At 30.7% G+C, this 22,832-nt stretch overlaps 2 long non-coding RNA genes across 2 annotated transcripts; one reads left to right on the plus strand and one right to left on the minus strand.

Moving 5' to 3' along the window:
• Positions 1-386: 386 nt before the first annotated feature.
• LOC147812661 (uncharacterized) lies at positions 387-5,489 on the minus strand. The gene is made up of 3 exons (XR_015433350.1): positions 5,347-5,489; positions 3,323-3,441; positions 387-1,192 (listed from the first exon to the last, which is right to left on the minus strand). It is a non-coding gene; the product is annotated as an uncharacterized LOC147812661 (long non-coding RNA).
• A 5,259-nt stretch (positions 5,490-10,748) lies between these two features.
• On the plus strand, positions 10,749-22,114 carry LOC147812662 (uncharacterized). Its single transcript, XR_015433351.1, has 3 exons — positions 10,749-10,864; positions 12,574-12,761; positions 18,789-22,114. It is a non-coding gene; the product is annotated as an uncharacterized LOC147812662 (long non-coding RNA).
• Positions 22,115-22,832: the final 718 nt, after the last annotated feature.

Below are 22,832 nucleotides of genomic sequence, written 5' to 3' on the forward strand. Positions count from 1 at the left end.
TATATTGAAAAAGAATATTTAAATATTTGTAATACCAAAATTAAATCCGATATAAAGTTTTATTCATCTAAATACGTTTCGTCTGAGAATAGAATGGAAATATTGATTTTTAACAATTCTCTGAATTTAATGATTTGAATTTAAACTGGCACACCAAAACAATTCTTTTGAATAATACAATTCAGATAGTGTACTAGACAATAGTTCCGAGGAAATACAATAAATCAAAATTAGTTCTTTTGAGCTAATATTTAATTTTTCTTAAATATTATGTCATAGCTGATAATGAGCAATAGATAACAATAAGCTTGTCTTAATAATTTTAAGACTATTGACAATGCGCATATAGACATTAAAGATAGCCGAGACATTAAAGGTGCATCCCATTTTTAGAGACCAAATTTAATGGGTAAATATGACTCAAAATAATTTAAGACTAAAAACTTCTAGGTATGATAAAAAGAAATATTTAAGCTAATTAAGATTTAATTATTCTTTACGTTTAAGAAAAATTTCTGAAATAAACTTTTAAGCAATCTATATTTAAAATTTCATATAATTTATAAATATGTGTTTAGATTTAATTAAAAATATTTATAGAACCTAATTCTTATGAGAGAGAAATTTAAATTTAAATAATCAAAATATTGAAAATGGAATTTTCATATTATTCAAGGAGAATATAAAAATAAACCTCTTGTTCAGTTGAAGAAATACAATCAGCGTTTCTGTTATGTCATGACAACTAGGCAACTGAAGTAGGTCATCTTGGCAAACTACGATCCTCATGGTAGCTAGGTCAACAATGGACATCTTGGCAAACTACGATCCTCATGGTAGCTAGGTCAGCAATGGACATCTTGGCAAACTGCGATCCTCATGGTAGCTAGGTCAGCAATGGACATCTTGGCAAACTGCGATCCTCATGGTAGCTAGGTCAGCAATGGACATCTTGGCAAACTGCGATCCTCATGGTAGCTAGGTCAGCAATGGACATCTTGGCAAACTGCGATCCTCATGGTAGCTAGGTCAGCAATGGACATCTTGGCAAACTGCGATCCTCATGGCAGCTAGGTCAGCAATGGACATCTTGGCAAACTACGATCCTCATGGTGGATAGGTCAGCAACGGACATCTTTAAAAATATGCTCCCCAAGGTGACTTAATGACGATGAAGTAGTCAATGCAAAGCCTAGTTTTAAACATAAAACAAAATGTCTTTATTCTTATGGTCAAATTAACATAGGGGTAGTTAGTAAAAACTTAGTTAGAGGCAGCGTTTGATATTATTGGGTGAAGTTTTATAACTATTAGCTACGCAAATCTCGGTAAACTTCCCGAGTCACTTACAAAAATTTCATCATTTTACAAAATTCTTAAAAACTTTTAGCGATGTTCATACCAGTCCGAACATTTAATTCCTACTCACACGACCTCTGAGCTATGTGCGTGCTTTTCAAATATCTATCACAGAAATCTATATTAACAAATGCTGACGAAGTTTAAATGAAAACGAAATTTCAATTACCAAAAACTTTAAATAACCACGGAATTAAGAAATTTACAGTCGTAAGAGTTATTTTGGAGGTTTGGTGAAATGACCAAATTTCATTAGCCTCCTGATCATTAGGAGCTCTTATCAGCAGAAATTAACACCCCCCGTACAACCAAGTAACTAAATGAAACACAAATACTTTACACTGCTCAATACTTAAAAAATACTGCTACATTGCTGTAACTTGTTTATATTTAGAGAGAATATTAAAAATAATTTTATACATAATTCATGCTATAACAAGAAAATTTTTAATTTCTTTAAAAAAAAGTGTCAATTTTTAAGTTTAAATAAGATCTTAAAATTTAAAGAGAAATTTAGTGCAAAGATTTGACAATTTTAACTCGTTATTTCTTTCTAAAATGTAGGGAAAATCTAGACAATTTTCAACAAATTTCCATACTGAGTAGAAAAAGCAAGTTTCGGCGAAAAAACATGAAAATAGTCCCTTTATGATCGTTTTGCAACATTGAAATTACTATAAAATATGTTGCAGCGAGAAAATTTCAAAATAAGTTGCCACAAGTTTTTTTATTGATCTAGAGTGTCAAAAAAGTTTCATGGAATAGTCAAAATTATAGAGCATGGAACTAAATCAATTTTCAGTTCAATGCAAAGTTTTTATTGAGAAAAATTTTTTCCTAATAAAAAGCAAAATAACACTAATATTGTCAAATGTTTCACAAATTCTTGAGATTTTATTATGCTTTTCATATCATTTAATTATAAAATAGTCAAAGTTAGAAAATCGATTTTAGAGAGCTTCACGATTTCGGGAGTAGTCCACTGTAGCCTTAAAAAACCAATTAAGATCCGTGGTGCCCCCCCCCCCCGAGCGTAAGCCTTCCAATGATGCTACCTTAGCATAGGCTGATAGATGCTAATTCTGCTCTTCGCTGTAACCGACCACAGTTCTGACGTAAAATATCCTCAGTCCGTTCATGATTTAGAAGCTCGTTACCATCAGACTGATCGTGGAAGGATTTACGCAGTTTAAGACTTTTAAAATTAAATTTAATGAACAATAAATTTAATGAATCAACGAATAATAAATTTTGAACTTATTATTAGTTCAAATAAGTTCAAAACTACACATGTTTCATGCCACGCTAACGGCTCTACAGTAAATTCTAATTCCTAAATTTCAAAATACCTAAATTAATGTTATTACCCGAGTTTGACTATTTTATAATTTCAAAAAGAGACTTAACTACACATTAATATTGAATTTTTAATGAAAAATTTAATATTCTTAAAGCTTGATAAAAATAATAAATTCACACTCGCACCCTAGCTCTTAGTTCATCGCCAACATTATACAGAATCTATATGCAAAGTTTCAATCAAGTCTAAAGTAAACTATTATCATGTGTGATTGCGTAGAAATCTTCGTTCTGGAAATGCATTTAAATTGTAACAAAATTCTGAGAGCAAAAATTCGAAATTTTCAGAAAATGATATGTCTTTATATAAAGTTTATATAATGTATAATAAATTGAAAATTTAATCTTTTAATTTACTCAGACAAAAAGGTTAAATTTTCAAAGCTTAAAAATATTCAAGTGTCTTTATGAGTCTACTTTCATTTTCATTTGTGAGTGAGAAAAAATTAATATGATTTCAAAAGGTGGATCAAAAATTTAAAAGGTTTTCAAAAGCCAATGAATACAACGTTCTAATGATGAAATGTTAAACAGTAGACTCATAGAATAAAAATTCTATCAAACAATACATTGATCAGGTCAAAATAAATCTTAACTTCCTTACCCAATCTAAATCGGATAATGATGATCAACATTCTTCTGTAAGGAGTAGAGCTTTTTAATCTAGAATACGCAACTTTGTGTAAAGCATCAAACATCTATTTTCAGGTAGCTTCTTGGATCCTGCAAGAAAATAGGAAACCAGTCTTTAAAAATATAAAATTTAGTGCGTGCGCAGTGGAGTATGTTTATACACTTTAACGTAATATACTTTAAGTTCGCTGATGAACATTGTATACTTATAACTAATAAATCGATAATATTAGATTAATGCTACGACAATGCTAGAGCTCTAAGCTATATATTCAGATTTCTAGATTTCAGTGCCAGTAAAATAGAATTAGATACCTTGCCTTTCAACTTAAATTGTGAAACAGTGGGGTTGGATTTGCAGCTTTAATTTAGTTTCAATGCAACAATCTAAAACAGTTGCTTTTAAATATGCCACAGTTACAAATTACCAAACGCTGGTTTCCCAAATCTAAACTCTCATGCCCAGAAAATCAGTACTATGCTTGCTTCATTTTATATGCGTGAACAAGTGTTTTTAACTAGCAAACCTTTGAAAAAAAAAATCACTTCAGAAATAGATTAACAGATAAGCATTTACCCTCGTACCTTAAAATAAGTACACCTCACTTCGACACTCAATATATGTAACTTTTAAAAATTAAATCGTAATTTCATTCATCTCAAATATTTTCAAACTTTTATATAGTTTTGTATTTTAGAAGAAGATTTTCCTTAGCCCACTAAGCTTTTCAGATTTGTTGAAAAAACGCTCATCCCTGCTCTAGGGCTAACAAAATAGACCGAAGAAAAAGATTGGCCCCTCCCTCGTCGACCAGAGACAAATCCTGTTCTAAACAACGACCCCACACCTAAACTTGAAATAGTTATACCTCGTTACAGTAGTCACCGTCACGGGTCCAGACGAATACCTAGAGTAGCTCTTACTTTAGACAAACTATAGTTTAACCCCTTAATAGTGACATACTTCAGAAAAATTTACGAAAATGGAAAATTTAACTCTTTAATTTTGTTCTTTATATTATTATAAAAGTTAAAAATGGTTTTATTACAGAAATAACATTTTAAATGCAACAACTACTGTATTTATAATTTTTGCATACGCATAAAAGGTAATGGATTACACACATCTTATGCAATTAAAACAAATTAAACAAAATTTTTTAGCTAAATATAATATAACTAGTATAATATAAAAATACAATTTTCAATACATAAGTTTAAAAATCTTTTACAGTATGGTATATCCCAAAACCCCCACCCACATTTCCTTCCCTCGACTGAAGTCATTATCGGTGAAAAATTAGAACTCCTCTTATCAGGTAAATAGTGAGTTCAGTATTCTAAGGTAGAAATTAACTAAGCTCGGGCTTCACAAAGATTTTGTTAAACAAAATTAAAAGTTTATGCAACCTAAATTTTGAAGAAAAAAATTTATAGCACTAAACTACATAATTAAGCTTGAATATACAATATTTTGGAATTGAGTGGGAAGTCTATTAAGTTTGAAACAGTCACAAAACTTTATAATTCAATATCGGAGGGGGAAAATTGCAAAGTTTTAAAAGCAGACTGTTATATATAGTATTTAAAACATGTGTAATGTCTAGTATTCAAAAACTAATAATCACGTTAAATACTGTGAAATAAAATATATATAAAAGATTAAAACTATTGTTTATTAAAACTTTAGTTTGACTGTTCTTCGTCAACAATATATCGCAATTTTATTTCAAGTCGTTTTTACTCAATAATCTAAAGAGAATTTTAACTAAGCGAAATTGATAAATTTAAAAGTAATACTTAAAATAAGTCAATATCCCACCGAAATATTCGAAAAAAGAACCATTTTTAAATTTAACAAGAGAACAAAGTTAATAAAAGAGGTATATTAATCATACTTAATACCAATCCCGAATTTTGGACAATTTCAAGCATACCATCAATTATCTCGAAAAACTTTAAGTGTATGTAAAAGCAAATTAGAAAAAGACTTACTGTAAAGTTCTGCAATAATAACACGAGACTTAGAAACAGGCATGATTTCCTTCTTTGTATCTAAAATTGGACGGAATACACTAGTCTACAAACTCGTAAAAAAAAAAAAACCCACAACAACAAAGCACAGATACGAAGAGCTCGTTTGGTACCAGTCTCGCCCGTATTTTATATTCCTTAATATCGATAACGATTGGCAATTATTGTCAATCAAAGTCGAATTGAGTTGATGATGAAGAGGATCCATGCTACTCGCGTTTTTGGGGCCTTCCTGTGCCGAGCGTCATCACCTGCCAAAAGTTCTGCAGTGTGGAGGAAGCGGGTTCGAATCCCGCCCTACCATGGATGTGTCTTCGTTCTGTCCTTATTTAAATTGTACTATCTGTCTTTCTACTTGGTAAAGGTTCCGCAGTGGACTGATCGTTGAGACATGGTTCCTAGCAGATCACCGAAGTCAAGCATCACTGGCTACGGTCAGTGAGCTGGTGGGTGACCACTTGGATCAGTCTGCGTAGTGACCGAGGGTGTGCGGTATGGGTCCTCGTTAAACTGTGCTACCGTAAAGTGTTCGACTTCGCGCGCAGGTCGTCGGGCTACCGAAGCGGGGGTGCCATCCCCTCCGCAGAGGATCAAAATTGTGATGGCATGTCTTCGGATCATCCTCCGGGATGTTTCCCAGACCGTCGCCAATAGCCCATTGTGCAGTTCTAGTGCGACGTAAAGTAACAACACTCTCGTGTATTTATACATCTTGTTCAAATTTTTAGTCGTCAATAAAATACCATCCATTCAAATTCAAATACAATTTTGTTAAACTTGTAGTGGATGATGACACTTGATGTGAATACAGTTGTTAATTCATTAAATTGAATCAATTTTAGTTTCATATGGAAGAAAAAATTGCAATTATTTAATAAAAAGTAATTTAAAAATAATTTTTTCTTCTCGTTGACCTGAGTAAGAATATATTACTTGTTTTTATTAAATACCTAAAAGTTATTCTTTTTCAGGATATGGTGTACTTTGAATGACAAAAGTGCGCAACGATTTATTTCAATTTCTCGCAAAAATCTATTTCAATGTTGAATAAAAGACCTCGTAAATTCATCCTCGAGAGTGGAGTTAATGAATACAAAATGCAATTAAAGTAACACAAGTGTTAATTAACTTTTTACTCTATCGCTGGATGAGAAACTCTATACAAGTATTTATCATAACCAGCAATTAAGAATTCCGAGAACAAATTTTTAGATAAAGTTTTAATGATAACCAATCAAATTGACTAGGTTTAAGTTTGCCTAATGGAAATCGCTGTCAAACCAAATAGGATTGGTAGGTACTTTATTTACGTCGCATTTTTATTACTGTACAATGAGCTATTGGCGGCGGCTTAGGGTTGATCAAAGTAGTCACCCAATTGCTTACTAACCGCAGCCAGTGATGCTTCGGTGTTCTACTGGGAACCGTAATTCAGTCCTCTGTGGAACAATATTCAGTGTTAATCTACAATGTTATTATCAGAAATCTTTAAAAAAATTTTAGATTTTACTAAACTTAAAACGCCCTGATAATTTAGTTAAAAACTATGCTTCTTTTGACTTCCGTTCCTTTCAAATTAACCATTGTATTTTTAATGCTAGATTTAATAACAATCGCAACACCAATTATATTATATTCTTGGTGGTTTAATTTACCTTGAATTTTGGAAGTTTTTCACCAAATCAAACTGTTTTTTAATTCTATATAATTTAATAGCTTGCTGTCTTCAATTTTATAATAGATCTTTTTTAAGAAAATAGAATGAAAAAGGTTATTTGAGCTAGAAGTTATAAAAAAATTAATTTTAAATTTAATTATCGTTTGTTCTTAGAAAATATAAAATAAATCAATTTTTTTTTTTACTAATTGAAATGCATTCTTTGGTGCGCTGGAGAGGAACGATCTTTAACTTTCTGATTAATTCCTTAAAAGGAAAATTTTATTTATTAGTAGGACGAGTACGAAATCCAATTAGAGTAGGAAGACAAATGGACGTTTGATAATTTTCAGCTTTTCTTCTGCGTTAACGGGATGTGTTAGGACGAACCAAACATGTATTAATACAATAAAACATTTTGTGATCTTTAAACTAATTTTTTATTAAAATTTAAATCCAACAATTTGAATATCGTTAGGAAAGGTCGGGATAGTCTGGTAGGTAGGGCACTAGGGTTCGATCTCAGCCGGCTGAAGACACCCCGTGTAGTAAATGGTGGCTGATGCACGCTAAATATGTCGAGTCACTAAGTCCTCCATGTTCCCATAACAAATCATACCACTGGGGGTACTGATTCAGAAGTTTCCTTGTCTTCTGGATTGGTTCTAAAATTACAAGGCTACTGAGTTGCACATTAGTTGTCGTGAACCCAAAATTGGGTCGGCTGTTCAACGACTGTCATAAAATGAAATAAAAATAATACGGGATAATATCTAAAGCCAAGTATTTCTGAGGATGATTTTAAAAATACTATTTTTTGATTCGTGGGGGCTCAGGAGATAGAGCGTTCGCCTTCTAATGTGGTGAACCGGGTACGAATCCCACCGATGGCTGGTCGATTCGAATTCCGCACCCGACTCGCACCGACCACAGGACTGACACATATCTTCAGTGGTAGAGGGATCATGCGTTTAAATCCCTTTGCCCTCACGCTAAAGATGGGTGTTCGTAGTTTTTGTCTCCATGTAAGTCCTCCATGTTCCCATAACAAATCATACCTCTGGGGGTACTGATTCAGAAGTTTCCTCGTCTTCTGGATTGGTTCAAAAATTACAAGTCTACTTAGTTGAACAATAGTTGTCGTGAACCCAAAATTGGGTCAGCTGTTCAAGGACGGTTATAAAATAAAATATAAAAAAATATCGTTAGGAAGTAAAATTGTCTCCGTGGAGGTCTCAAGTTAGCATAAGATTGTAGATTCCGAGTTTGAAATTAAACAAAGTGTAACACAATCAATTTTTTTAAGAATCAAAATTTTAAATTATTTTAATAATAATTATTTCCAATTTGTTAAATATGTATTTTCGGACTTTTAGTGCGATATTTATTCAATTTAAACATTATTTTCTTTTTCCGGAGAAGGAATAGCACGAAAAGATCATGGAAGAACTCAGAAAGAAATTAAAGAAAACCCTCTTAAGTATGCAGACTATCAACAAAAAACAGAGAAAACGAAGAAGAAAAAGGTAAAAGAGCAGCAACTAAGAAGAAAAAACAGTTTCAGAGACAAAATCTGAATGAGAGACAAAGAAAAATATTATTATAAAATTTTGATATTATTACTATATCATTTGTTAATATGTCAATTTAAATAAATCTGCTTTCTAAATATTTGTGTTACGTAAATAACGAAAACTCTAAATATTTACTACTCAAGCAAGAGAGTAGTTCAATTTTTTTAAAAATACTTATTTAAACATAATTGTCATACAAAAATATGCACAGTTGTTAAAATTCTCAAAATTTTGATTTTATTGATTTATTGAAATTACATACATTTGCTGACTTGTGTGCTCAATATAGGCTTATAAGTCATTGTCAAATAGAAAATACAGATAGAACAATTCAGAGAAAGACATCACAAAGAATACATCCAGGGTTACTGCGGGATTCGAACCCGCTACCTCCACGCTTAGCAGAGCGTTTGGACCGGCGATACCGCTCGGCCAGGGAGGCCCCCTCAAAATTTTGAGTTTTTGATGAGGCCAGCTAATAGCCCATTGTGCTGCCCTAGTACTACGTAAAGTACCTACTTACCTTTTTTGAAAGAAGTTTCGATTAGTAGTAAAAACCAGTTGTTACCGAATTTATCACGGCAAAATATAAGGCCCTCTCTAGTTCTAAAGTTAAAAGCTTTTGTGTATTATTCCCTTGTTAAATGATAAACTTTTCGACGGGTAACTTCATTAGTTATCATTAGACCACCATTGTTGTTGCTGTTTTTTTTTATTTTTTATCTCGATTTAAAATTTTTGTGCCTTCAAAACGCTGCTGCTATTCAGTAATTCGTAGAAAGAACCCGTGCCTTTTTTCTGTTAATGACCAAGTTCTTTGATTCTCGCCACCCTGGCAATTGAAGCGAAGCATATCAATACATATTATTCATAAATTTACGGGTTTGAGAGGGGGCCAACTAGGCTGAGTAGTCTCGCCATTCCGGAAAGTCTTCTGCAGCGTCGGCGTTGCGGGTTCGAATTCCGAAACAATCCTGGATGTATCTTTGTGACGTCAGTCTCTTTCTTGAGCTACCTTCGCAACAAATAGCTTATAAGCCGTACTTCCTGAAGATAATACAGGTACATTTATTTACGTCGCACTAAATCTGCACAATGGGCAATTGGTGACAGTATGGAAAACATCTCTGAGGATGATCTGGAGACAACATTCATGCGTCATGTCCTGTTTGACAGGGAGGACACATTTACACACCACCCATCCAACCATCCACAGATTATAATTTAGACCTGAACCAGAGCATCATCAATCTCCCATCCAGTACCCCCAGACGTATTTAGTTGTTATGGGAATTTGGTATACTTTGTGACAGGGATAGATTTAACGTGCTCCAGTCACCATTTTGAAAACCCTCTCCTAACCCGTCTTCCACCGGTGGGAATCGAACTCATCGTCCTACCAGCCAAGTTATTCTGACGTAAGAGCATACAAGCTAGCATATAACAGTAAATAAATACAGGTCCGTGTACTCAATCATTTGCTATTAAAGCACTAGACATCAGATTAAAAGAATGACATCCAGAATTAGAGTAGGAATCGAACGCCTTCAAAATGTTCAGCTGATTGACTCTATTTTGTTGCCACTTATTTATTCAACTGAACGTGTATATGTGCTCGATATAAAATGATAATTCTTGTGATTAGAAATTACTAAATAAGGATCCCAAAGAAATATCTAGCTTACGGCCCACAACGTTATCAGAAGGTCGGTAGGTATTTTATTTACGTCGCACTAGCGCTGCACAATGGGCTATTGGCTATGATACATACCTCAGGATGTTCCTAGGATGTGTCATCGCAATTTTGTTCCTCTCTGCCGAAACAGGATTGGTTCCTTGCTTTGATAGCCCGACGACCTGCACTTGAAGTCGAGCACTGGACCGATACCGCGCACCCTTGGTCCCTACGGTGGCTGATCGAAGAGGTCACCCACCCGCTTACTGACTGCCAGAAAGTGATGCTTGACCTCGGTGTTCTACTGGGAACCGTGTCTTTACGATCAGTCCATTGCGAGACGAGCGTTATCAGAAGGACAATACTTCCAGCACTAGGATCTAAGCACATAAAATTTCATTAATTAACAAAAACAAGTAGCCGGAAATGATCTCACGCACATTTTTTAAAACCTATATAAAAACGCATGTGTTCACCTTTTCTTCGCCCACGAGTGCTGCAAAAGCTAACTAATAATATGCCTTCCTACTGAAGTTAGTGGGTACTAAAAATTACCAAGTTTAATCGTATTAGGTAAGTTTACTATCATTACAAGTTATATCTAGTATTTTCTTTTCAAATTAGCAGGACCAAATTCAAACTTTTTACTGGATTATATTTAAAAACTGGTTTTGAAGTTTAATGTATTTCAGTTTATTTTCTTGGGTATTCAGGGAGTATGAAATAAGTAGTTTATTCCTCCATAAAGTGTTAGACTTGTTCTTTTTAAGCTATTTCGACTTTATAATCATGAAGTAAATGATCCTCATTTTTTTTTACTGCACGCTAAATAATTACTCTTAATATTATCCTTATAATCCTAATATGTACATCATATTCAGAATTTAATTAGAAGAAATTGGCTATACTTAATACTTGATTTTAGATTCGAGAAAAAATACTTAAAATATGATATCGGTGTACAAAAATTTATGCTCAAATTATGTTTAAAATATGTCAAATATTCATAACGTTCTGTAGTTTGTGCCAAAAAAATTACACAAATTCTAAATGGATAAATCAAACTTATTTCTTATTTTCAAGCTCTTGTCTTTTTTATAGACTGGTTAAACTATTTATTTTGACAAATAATTTTTTGGAAAACTGTTCAGAAATTAATTTTTGACTCTAGGTTTTGCTTTTTTTAAATTGATCCTAATTAAAATTTTGCAATACTTAATGAATTACTTTTTACAATACTTATACAATACTTAGTATTTATTTTCTCATTGCTTTTTACATTATGAAAACATATTAACTTATTTTTAAAAAAACAATTTATTCGCCATCTCGCACTTGCTGTAACAGTAGTTAGAAAATAAGTTTTTCTATATCTAATCTTAGTCAGTGTCTTCGTCAGTCAATCTTGGTTAATACCGTATTGCAGCACATACGAACTTTCAAAACTTTAGTCACCTTCGGAAGCAGACGTTTACAAGAGTATCCAGGTTTTTCTTTATTTAAGAAAATACAGGAATTATTAGGTAACTTTGATAACCTGTCTTAAAACCCAGCGTTCAATATATTTTAAGACTTTTGATACAATTTTATTACTGAGAATATATTAGGATCGTTTTTCTTTATGCTTTTACTAACAATCATTTATGTAAAAATATATTAGAATTTAATCGTTGGTCGAAAACTGTATTGCTTTTAGTGAAATTCTATGCCACATCTTATTAGTCTAGTTATGTGAAGAAATACACTATACAAATATCCTAAAATTTCTAAGACACGCTAAAAGTTTAATATTTTTTAATTTTATTGCACTTATGAATTTACCTTATAGCTACATATTTCTAAGTAAAAATCTGATTTGTCATTATTTTTCTCCGGTCTCAAGTTATTTGTTTATTTTACGCCATATGTTAATTAAGTTCAGGTAATTGGTCTTTCTAAAAAATGAATAACGTTATGGGAACATTTCACATCAATGTATTAACTTATTGCCCAAACTATCTAGAAGAAACAATTTAAAGTTCAGTTTTTTTAGCAATAATTCTGGTGGAAGCTTTAGAAGTAGGTCAACAAGTAATTTTGTTAAAAAAAAATATTGAAGATTATCTGCACAAATTTGTATTTTTCTCATACTCTACCAAACATTCTGATTTCATACAAATTTACGTAGTTTTAGAAAATTCATAGCTCCCTTTTCGACAGTTCAAAATACTATTTTATGATTTAAGTATCTGTAATTTTAGTTTTTTAAAAGTAAAGACTCTTAATGATATTATTTCTTTCAGTTCACATGGCAATGATTTCTGTGGAAATTAGAATTTGCATGGAAATGAAGATGGTGAAAAGCGTGTTTGTGGGGAGAAATTTTAACTAGAGATGAGACTACAATACGGATTGTGAAAACAGGATGTATGTAAGGAGACTACAAGGAACGTTTGATGGATCTGAAAAAAAAAACATGAAGAAAACAAAGGTAGGCATTTTTTCTTATTGTTTTAACCCTTACCAGTGTAATATTAAGTTATTTTTGCCAGTTTGTAAAATTAGATTTGTTAATGTAATACAAATGTTTAATTCTAAATGCTAATTCAAATGCTTAATTTAAGAAAATGTTGAAATGTTTCATTCCACGCTAAATTGTTGGACGTAAAAAAAAAGATGGTAGTAAGTCAATGATTAGAGTAAAAACTATGTTTGTTTGATTGCTTTACTTGTTTGAAATCATCTTGGGATTTTAGTTTTTTTTAGCTTCTTTAGATCTAACACACAGCGTACCAAATATTTAAAGCATAATTGCTATTCCTTAAACTCTTAATCTCCGGTAAAAAAAAAAATTTCCCTGATACTCAAAATACGAAGCCACTGAATTATATCGCAAGTTCTAAGATAGTCTCCTTAGTTTTAGGAAAGTAATATAATTAAATTTGATAGAATTGCATAAACTGAACTTCAAACTTCACTCATCTAAAATAGTAAACTTGTAAATTATAAGTTATTCAAAAAATATGAGCCTAAATTTAAAGTTTTTTTCTTTTCGTACAGAATTGCTAAAATCTAAAAATCTAAAATTTAACAAAAATGATTAATCCAACAATCATATTTTAAAGTAAACTGATAAATTTAGTTTTCGTTTCCAATTCAAAAGGTTAAAAAAATTATGCATTTAAATCTCAAATTAAGTGTAAAAATAAATTATTAAACCGAAAGAAGTTTTCTAAAAGTTATTTGACGTTTCAGAACTAGTCTATTCTCTGAAAATACTTTTTGAAAAATTCTCAATTAACGTGCTATGACTTTAAGACCAGGTCTTGTAAAACTTAATATCTTAATACTCAGTTTTAAATAATTTAGCTTTTTTATTGTATTTGAGGATTGAATCTTAATCACTTTCTGACTAGCTAGAACTATCAAATCTTTTATGAAACTCCGTGCACAGTAATTAAAGTTTAAAATTTTCTGACTACTGAACAAAAATTTATTTCTAAATTTTATCGCCATAAACTTTCTAATTAGTGACTCTTAATAGTAAAACAAAGTCAGAATTTTTCTGACCGTCAAAGAGAAATCAAAAGGGAATTTAGTCAATCTAAATTTGCAATCTTTTCGACAAACTATTCTACTCAAATAATAGATTTGTACTAGAGAATTTCCAGATTCCGTCAATTTATGGCTTACTAGAGACCTCGAATACTAAGTTTTTAGTTTTGACTTAGTTAGATCTGACTTGACGTTTTTAATTTAGTCTGCTTCAAAAAGTTATTTAAAATTTTCATTTCAAAATAAAATTTTAAAGTGATTTTATTGCACTTCCTAATGGTCGAAATGTTGAAACATCTGGAAAAAACTCTAAAATTTATCGATTTATCAAGTTTCACCTTGATTTAATTTATGAGGTAATCTGGACTTTTTATTTCTTAATAAATTTAAATTTATTTTAGGGAATACCTGGGTACAATTTTTAATTTTCCAAATTCTCTTTACCGAGCCAATAAACATTTATGAATTTAAATTCAGTTGTATTATTTCATTAATTTCAAACACTCATCAATACTTAATCAAAGAATGAAACTAATTTACAAATTCAGAAAAAGACAAAATAAGTAACATTTAAATCAATAAATCAAAATCGAAAAGAGCTGAAAGCATCTAAATCCAAATTTGTTTTATTTTAATTTAAAAAATCAGATAAACAACTCCAGCAGAAAACCATGAAATTTTTAAAGATATGTGTGTTAGCATGTTGCCGGTGGTGACATCAAAAACTGACCAGAGACCCCATAATGGGAAGTCAAACAAGAAAAAGCTATTAGAAGAATGTAAGTGCAAAAATAAATAAATGACAATCATAAAGTAAGTCTTATGACTTAAAAATAAGACATAAGAAATGCCCACAAATAAGAGAATAACCACATCAAAATAACATATAAATTGCCAAATCATTAAGAAAACTTTAGAAATAAAGTGCTTCTTGAAAAACATTCAATAAGTAAACATTTTTTAAAAAGGTGCTGGCATCTGGAACATAAAATCCTAAATTTTACCGCATTGGCCTATTTATGCGGGCTTAAATATCGGCCGAATTATTTAGAAGTCTTTTAAAATATTTTGAATAAGAACATCCATAGTTAGTGATTAAGAGGAAAATTATTATTCTCTTTTGTAATCCTGAAATTCCCAATGGCTGGAAAAAAATCTTTTTTTATTATTACAAATAAATTTAAATCTAATCACTTGACCAAGCAAAATATTCTTAAATCTTGAAGTAAAGGTTAGAATCAAAATCTGTTAAACTAATAACATTAAACTTAAAATCTTTTATCGTAGAATCAGATGAAACTTTTCTGATGATGAAGTTTGATATCAAGATCTAAAAAAGCGCAGCTTTCATTTGAATCAGTCTCAATTAAATTTAGTTCTTTAGGATAAATATCTTTTAAATCAGTTATTACAATCAAAAATAATTAAATCAGCAATAAATATTAACCCAATTAATAAATTATTGTAAATATTTTTGTTCATAAAAATGTAAGAAAATATTAGCAAAAGCACTTGAAAAAAAATTACCCATTGAAATACTTTGTCTGTAAAAACAAATAATTTTCAAAAGTGTTTATTACATAAATTTAACCTTGATATCCGCATTAATGTCCTCATTATTCAAATATTTATCAAATATTCCTTAAATTATTATTGTGTGGTATACTCGTGAAAAGATTTATAAAGTCACATGTAAGAACAGATATGTTTCAAATATTTAATAACGTTTTTGTTATTAACAATGCTTATCACTTGAAATAATCTTATTTAAATAATGTTTAAATAATTTTAAAAAATTTGACCACAAGCAGAACAGCCAGTACTGCAAGTTACAAATCAAAATTTAACCTGTGTTTTGTGGAATTGAATTGTAGTAAATAAGGATAATTAATGCTATTTATCTTTAAACCTATTTTCTTGGAATTGGCTAATATTCGATTATCGAATTCGTTTTTAGAATGATTAATTTTGACAAAAGTATTATCATATTCTTTACTCATTAAATGTTTAAAAACTTTTTTGCAAATAAAGCGAAAATTATTAGAAGCTTTGTCAAAAACACATATATTAAAATTATATTAATTATTCCTAAACAGATTTAATATCAGAATTAAAATAAAAACCCTGATAGTTTATATTGTTCAAAAAATTTAATTTAAAAAATCATTTAAAATAAAATTTCCATGAACTAAATCCCTCTATAGGCTAATTAAATATTCTTGAGCATTTTGCAATAAAACAATCTAAATCCATACTGATTGAAGCAAGAATACAATTTAAGTGATATTTCTTCCTTGGTCTAAACTTAGTCCCAAGCCCCATGAGAAATTAAAAATCTTTTCTGATTAGGTTAAGGTCACCTGTGACAATGTGCTAAAATTGTTATTAACAAAATCTTTAAAATGCTGTAGCTCACATAAACAAATATCCTCTAAATCGTTTACATTTTTGCTATAGAAATAACTACAAATTCTCTTCTATAAAGTCCTACAATATCTTAAGCAAACTCTTATCTTTAATTGGGAAAAAATAGGGTTATCAACAGTCATAGGTAGTAAACATCCTTCAAAATCTTTATCAAGAAAATTAATAACTAAATTATTTCTTAATTTTAGAAATATTTAAAAAATCAGTTGTTGACTGCAAGTTTAAATTAAATAAGATCTAATACTATGTATTTAAACTCGGGGGTAGAAAATTTTCAAAATTTTTAAATGTTCTTTAATCATCCATTTCAGCACTAAATTTTATTACTAAAAATGAAGCTCCTAATCTTTTTAATGTTAAATTCATTGACATCTAATAAACCCAAAGTTTTAAAATACAAAATTAAATTTATTTTTATCTTTTTCTTTTTCCCCTGCATCCTCTCAATTTAATTGAAAAATGATTATCAAAAGTGTTCAATTTATTATAAATGCACACATTATTTTAATCTAGGTTTTCTTCATTTAATTTACTTATGCGCATAGGGGGTTTAAAGTTTTAATTTACAAATAAAAATGTTTTCACATAATCTAATTTTAAATTTATATCATCACTATTTTTAACAATATTAATATTCTTTAAAAGAATGCTTTTGAAAAGAAACAATTTCAATATCAGAGTTATTGTGTTTATGAAAGCTTTTGACTTATCTATGACTGTTAATACGATTATTTAAACTCAGTACCTATTTGCCCAATATATTTAAGTGAACGCGTTTTATATTCTGTAAGCTATTCTATAAGCATTCTATATGAGTTTGCATTTTATTATTTGACTTTCCATAAAGGGGGCCTCGAGGCACTGTCAGTACTTGGTTTCACCACTAACAAAGGCTCTTGTATGTTAGCAGGTAGTGTTTCCACTGATGCAGTACTGTCCTGCTAATACACATGTGTTAAAAAATTTTATGGTGTTTATGTTCTGCAAGAGTTTTTCAGACTTTTTAAACACTATTTTTAAACTTTGAAATAAGTTTTTTTTCCAATTAGAACTATAAAACTTTATGCTAATGTACAGATTGACTCTTGTAATAGTGCTTTCAGAACACTCTAATTTAAGTTTTATAAAATCTAATAAGATTGTTAGCAAAAATCTCTTTGTATTACTTAAACAATTTAGTTTTTGAGAAGAGTTTTGTATAAAAAATAAAAACCAGTACCTTCATCATGTCTTACAACGCTCGTATGAAATCTAAACAATGGGATAAAAATATTTTAAACTTGAGTCATAATGGCTCCGAGTACAGAACGTTTGCCTTCGAATGAGGTGTACTGTATTCGAATTCCAGCGATAGCTGGTCGATGCGAATTCCGCACCCAGCTCGCACCGACCACAGTGCTGCGCGTTCTTAGGGGTTACCACTGACTTCAAAATGCTGAAAGTACATGATGCTTCTAAAACTATTTTAATTTTAGTCAGTGTCATCTCATCCCTAGTAACAATTTTATCTTGGCCCCAGCTGGGCTCAAAATTGGCTCAATATGAATCGTATAAGAACATGCACTGAGGGACCAACATTAGAATGTCTAGATTTAACACTATATAATGACTGTAAAATATCGGGTGAATCTGAACTCTATACAGGGCTCTATATGGGCTGTAAAGTGGCTGTAAAATATCGTTTGAATCGGACAATTCTGTATCGGGCCAATATCAGAAAAATAACTGCCCTCTGAACCCGTATTGAGCAAATATTCGTGAATATTGGTCCAAAAGAGTCATTTTGCTGCTAGGGATGATGAGGAAAGGTCACTTGTGTTGGCCTCAGAAACACAGGATCGATGAAGAAATTTAGCATCAATAAAAATGGTCCATATTGATACAATTATGTGTTGAAACAAATTTACCATTATGAAGGATTAAGCCGGGACAGTCTGGTTGGTAGGGCACTAAGCCCTAATCCAAGAGTTCGTGGGTTCGATCCCAGCCGGCCGAAGATTCCCCGTGTAGTAAATGGTGACTGATGCACGTTAAATCTGTAGAGTCTCAAAGTCCTCAATGTTCCCATAACAAATCAATACCTCTGGGATACTGATCCAGGAGTTTCCTTGTCTTCTGGATTGGGTTCAAAATTAAAAGTCTAGGGGGTTGAGCATTAGTAGTCGTAAGCCCAAAGTTGGGTCGGCTGTTCAAAGACAGATAAAAAATAAAGTTATAAAGGATAGAACTATTTTAAACAAATGGCTCCCAAAAGTGTTCGTTAACGGAGGTAGCTACATATAGGTGGTCTTTTCTGGGGGTTTTACTTTATAAATTTTGATACTGAACAATACTTTGTGTAAAGTAGTGTATGAGAACATTTTTGGTGTAATGCAACACCAACATCCGTATGGTGTTTCACTGCACCACTTATCTGTGAGATAGTTGCCATCATTGTTGGTGTTGCAATACATCAAAATTTTTAGTGTATTGAACACTTAAAATCGCCAATTTTCTCTTACATACATTAGAAAGTGACGAATATTTTTGTTTTCAGAATTGTTGCTAAAAATTGCCGCCACCACCGACTGCTCCTAAGTTCTGATTGTTTGCCACCACTGACTGCTCCTTCTAAGTTCTGATTGTTTGCCACCACTGATTGTTTGAGGTTCTTTCCAAGACTTCATGACCAACTACAGTTATCTTCTGTCTCAATTGAAACTGTTCCATCCAGGTCTTTTTGTTATCTTTATTGACTAGTTTTCCTGTATTTTCCATGCTTTTCACAAATTTATAGTTGTAAGATGTTAATTTTGATACGGATATTATAGATATTAATTTCTATTTTGTTTTTGAAAATATAAATTAACTTTTAAAAATTTAAGCTAAGTAACATATTCAGTTAGTATAAGTTTTATTTTGGCTTTAATATTTTAGCAGCTTTTGCCTTAAGATAACTTTCAGAAAAGGTATCTCGATAAATATTTTTTTTATATCTACTTTTCAAATTTATCACAATTGCGAACAAATTAATATGATTTTTTGGACATTTCTGTTAAATGGCAGTCTTAAGAAACCAGTTATCTATTTCATCTTCAGGCACACAGTATCCTCAACAGTAGAATATTCATTCTGTTAAACTTAATTGTATCACTATATTTATAAACAAATACCACCCCGATTTCAAAAAATAATTTTATCCGGGTCTCAATCGCTTATTAAAAAAAAACATTGGTTAGAAAACGTATGCACCGAATTTTTTAGAATATTTAACGTGCATTCTGATGTAAAAGTGTTTAAATTCTAACATGACTTGTTAATTTAAGCTTTTGTTTTCTTTTGCGACGTATAATTTTGGCCTATAAATAGCGAAAACGAGTTTTTTTTTTTTCAGTGATCTCATTTTTCTGAAGTTTCATAACGACTTTCCTCAAATTTCTATCTAGTTTGTGTCTTTTATTTTTAAGTAGTCCCTATTTTAAAGTGTAAGATATGAAACTAAAAGATTAGATATTTAAAAATAAACAAGTGAGAAATTATCAAGGACAACGTTAGCAGTTTCGATAACTGCCTAGCTGTGTAGTATATTTTTGTGTCTAATACTTTAATTACAGAAAACATTAAAATAAAGTAGAACAATTGTAATTTAGTACAATAATTTGGACTTGAGAATTATCGCAACACTAAGTTTTTCAAAAACTGCTAAATTTATATATAATGAGCATAAATAGTTGGCACAATTAAAATTTTAAATTTTAGTTTTTATTTCGTAGAAAACTGAATTAAATACAAATTTTAAATTCAATATCGTAATCGCGAAAACTCGAATTACATAATTTATGAATGTGTTTTTTGCGCTAATTCAATCGGTTTTGCAACACTTTTGGCTTTCAAGCTAAAAGTTAAAAAAATCCATGTGCAAAAGTTTCCACATTTACTAGGTTTTGTCTTCAATTTGTTGAGTACTGCTTTGTTGTAGATTGTTAAACGTAATAAATCATACGGAGCCAAATGAAACGTCATACCAAACGGATGCTAATTTTGCCACACAAATAATTCCACACTAAGACTTAATACACTGAAATCGTTCTGAATAAAATCATTTAAAAATACTCCATTTACATGTTTCACTAATTTATAGCTCAGAATTATTTGCAGGTTGAAATTAAAAACTTAGACTGGACTAGGATACAAACACATTATAGTTTACTTAATATAAATAAGTTTTAGTAATTTAATGGATTTAAATTAAAAAATTTCAATTCATAAAACAGAATTAGTATACTTTTGCGTTTAATATTGGAATTAAAAAGTCTAGTTTACAAAACAAGATTTAAAGCAAAATATTAAACATACTCAGGAAACAAAGGGAGTTAAATAAACATGTTTACTGTTCTACATACTGAAACTGGCAATTCCAATATCAATATTAAAATTAATGAATATAGACTCGGTAAAGTTGACGTCAAAAATAAAATTTGAATACAAATATTACTTTTAGATTAAAGCAAAATTTGGGATACATAATTTAAAACAACTTTAGAAAATACGCGTTAAAAGTAAAAACTGCCAGTTTCTTAAATTTTTACGAATTGTGAGAAGTTTTTATCAAAGTACTTAAATGTTTTTTTATATTTTTAAAGATTGATGATATTTAAATTTTTTTAATCTTGCCAAAAATTTTCGTAAGTTTGTAGAAAGTTGAGTCTTTTTTTTTGCAACTGGAGTAGCAAATAATACCTAATTTACTAATCACTTAACTTACTTTAACATTACCCTAACACTAACTTGCTGCTTCAGTAGTGAAATAAGCTCTTTATTTTCGTTTAGAACATAATCATTCAGAAATAGGAGAATTAGATTTTTCAGAATAAGAGCCGTATTTAGTTTTGAGATTTAATAATCACTTTTGAAAAATTTTAAGCAATACATTAGGCTTATTGAAAGTCAAATAGTATGTAGAGCAGTCTGTTTATTTTAAGGAATACATTAAGAATTCTTTCAAATACCTAATAGTTTAAAGTTACAAAATCTAAATTTTTTTAGAAACGGTGAATTTTTAGTAAAACAAATCATACTCTATAAAGAAATAAATACTTAATATCTTACGAAATAATTTATTACTTTATTGTGAAAGTTCAGTGTTATAATTTGTATCGTTTCTGGGGACTTTCAAGCTTGACCTTTGCAATTTAAATATTTTGAGTATTTATAATGAACTTTTAGTTTCTTTAGTTAATTTTGTGCTAGAAATAGAGATAAAAGATAGCTTTATTCATAGAATCATGTTTTATCTTAGTCTTAGTAGCTTTAAAAAAATTTTCTGATAAATTCTTAACATTTCAGAGATAGTCAAAACAAAATGTAAACCAAATATTTACAAATCACCAGTAGTTATCCACAATACCAATAAAGTTGTTTACGTAGACAGTGCACCTTTTCTTAACTCTCTTCCCCCATTCAATACAATGTTATCCTGTAATACACCAGTTTTCCTAAACAGAATATTTAAATTTAGATATTTAAAAAAAAAACAGGAAAAAGCAATAAAACATATGTGTGTTGGCAGGACAGCACTTAATCAGGCGACGCACTGCCTGTCGAAACACAGGAGCCTTTCTGTTGTCAGGAGAAAAACCACAACTGTTAAGTGCCCTGAGGCCCCATAATGGATAAACAAATAAGAGAAAATCATAAGAATTGAAGAAAAAAAAAACAGCAAAATAATGAACTAGCAAACACTACTATAAAGTGCATAGTAAGACTTAAAAATGATACGCCCACTTATAAAAAAAAATAGCTGCAGTCACAGTTAATGTAACCAAATCAAAATAAAATATAAATTGCCAAATCAGTTAGAAAATATTATAAATAAAGTGTTTACCCTTATTTGAAAATCTTGAAAACTGAAACAGATATTCAATGAATAAAAATATTCTTTTTTTTCTTAAAATGCGATACCAGCTGCTTTGAAAAAGAAAATCCTAAATTTCACCGCATAGGCCTATTTATGCGACCTTCAATATCGGCTAAACTATTTGAACGTTTTTAAAATATGTTGAATTTAAACATAATTCTTCATAAGCGCAACAGTCTTTCACAGGCCAAGGCTGGCTCGCAGATTTTCCTCCATCTGGCCCTGTCCGGTGCGACGGCCCGCCATCGGTTGACTCCTAATAGCTTGAGGTCCTTTTCAACGTCGTCTATCCATCTTGTAGGTGGTCGTCCCCTACGTCTCGTCCCTTAAATTGTGGAAAAAGTCACTTTTTTGGCAGGGACGGCATCAGAATTTCTGAAGAGGTGGCCCAGCCACCTAATGCGTGATGCTTTAATAGTTCTCACAATGTTGGTCCCACCGAATTTGTCATTTTTTGTAAATTTCGTGGTTGTAAAGAATTCTTACGTTATTCTCTTGAAGAGATCCAAAGATTTTCCTCAAAGTTTTTCTTTCAAAAATTAGCAGTTTTTCCTCTTTTGTTTAGGGTCCAGCACTCGCTTCCATACGTAACTATAGACCTGATTAAAGTTTTGTAGATGTTTAACTTTGTCTTCACACTGATAAACTTGGATTTGAGTTGGTTTCTGAGGCCGTAGCCATGAA

Source organism: Parasteatoda tepidariorum, chromosome 4 (assembly GCF_982258835.1).
Source record: "Parasteatoda tepidariorum strain Cologne lab strain chromosome 4, Ptep-v5.0, whole genome shotgun sequence".
NCBI classification, from domain to species: domain Eukaryota; kingdom Metazoa; phylum Arthropoda; class Arachnida; order Araneae; family Theridiidae; genus Parasteatoda; species Parasteatoda tepidariorum.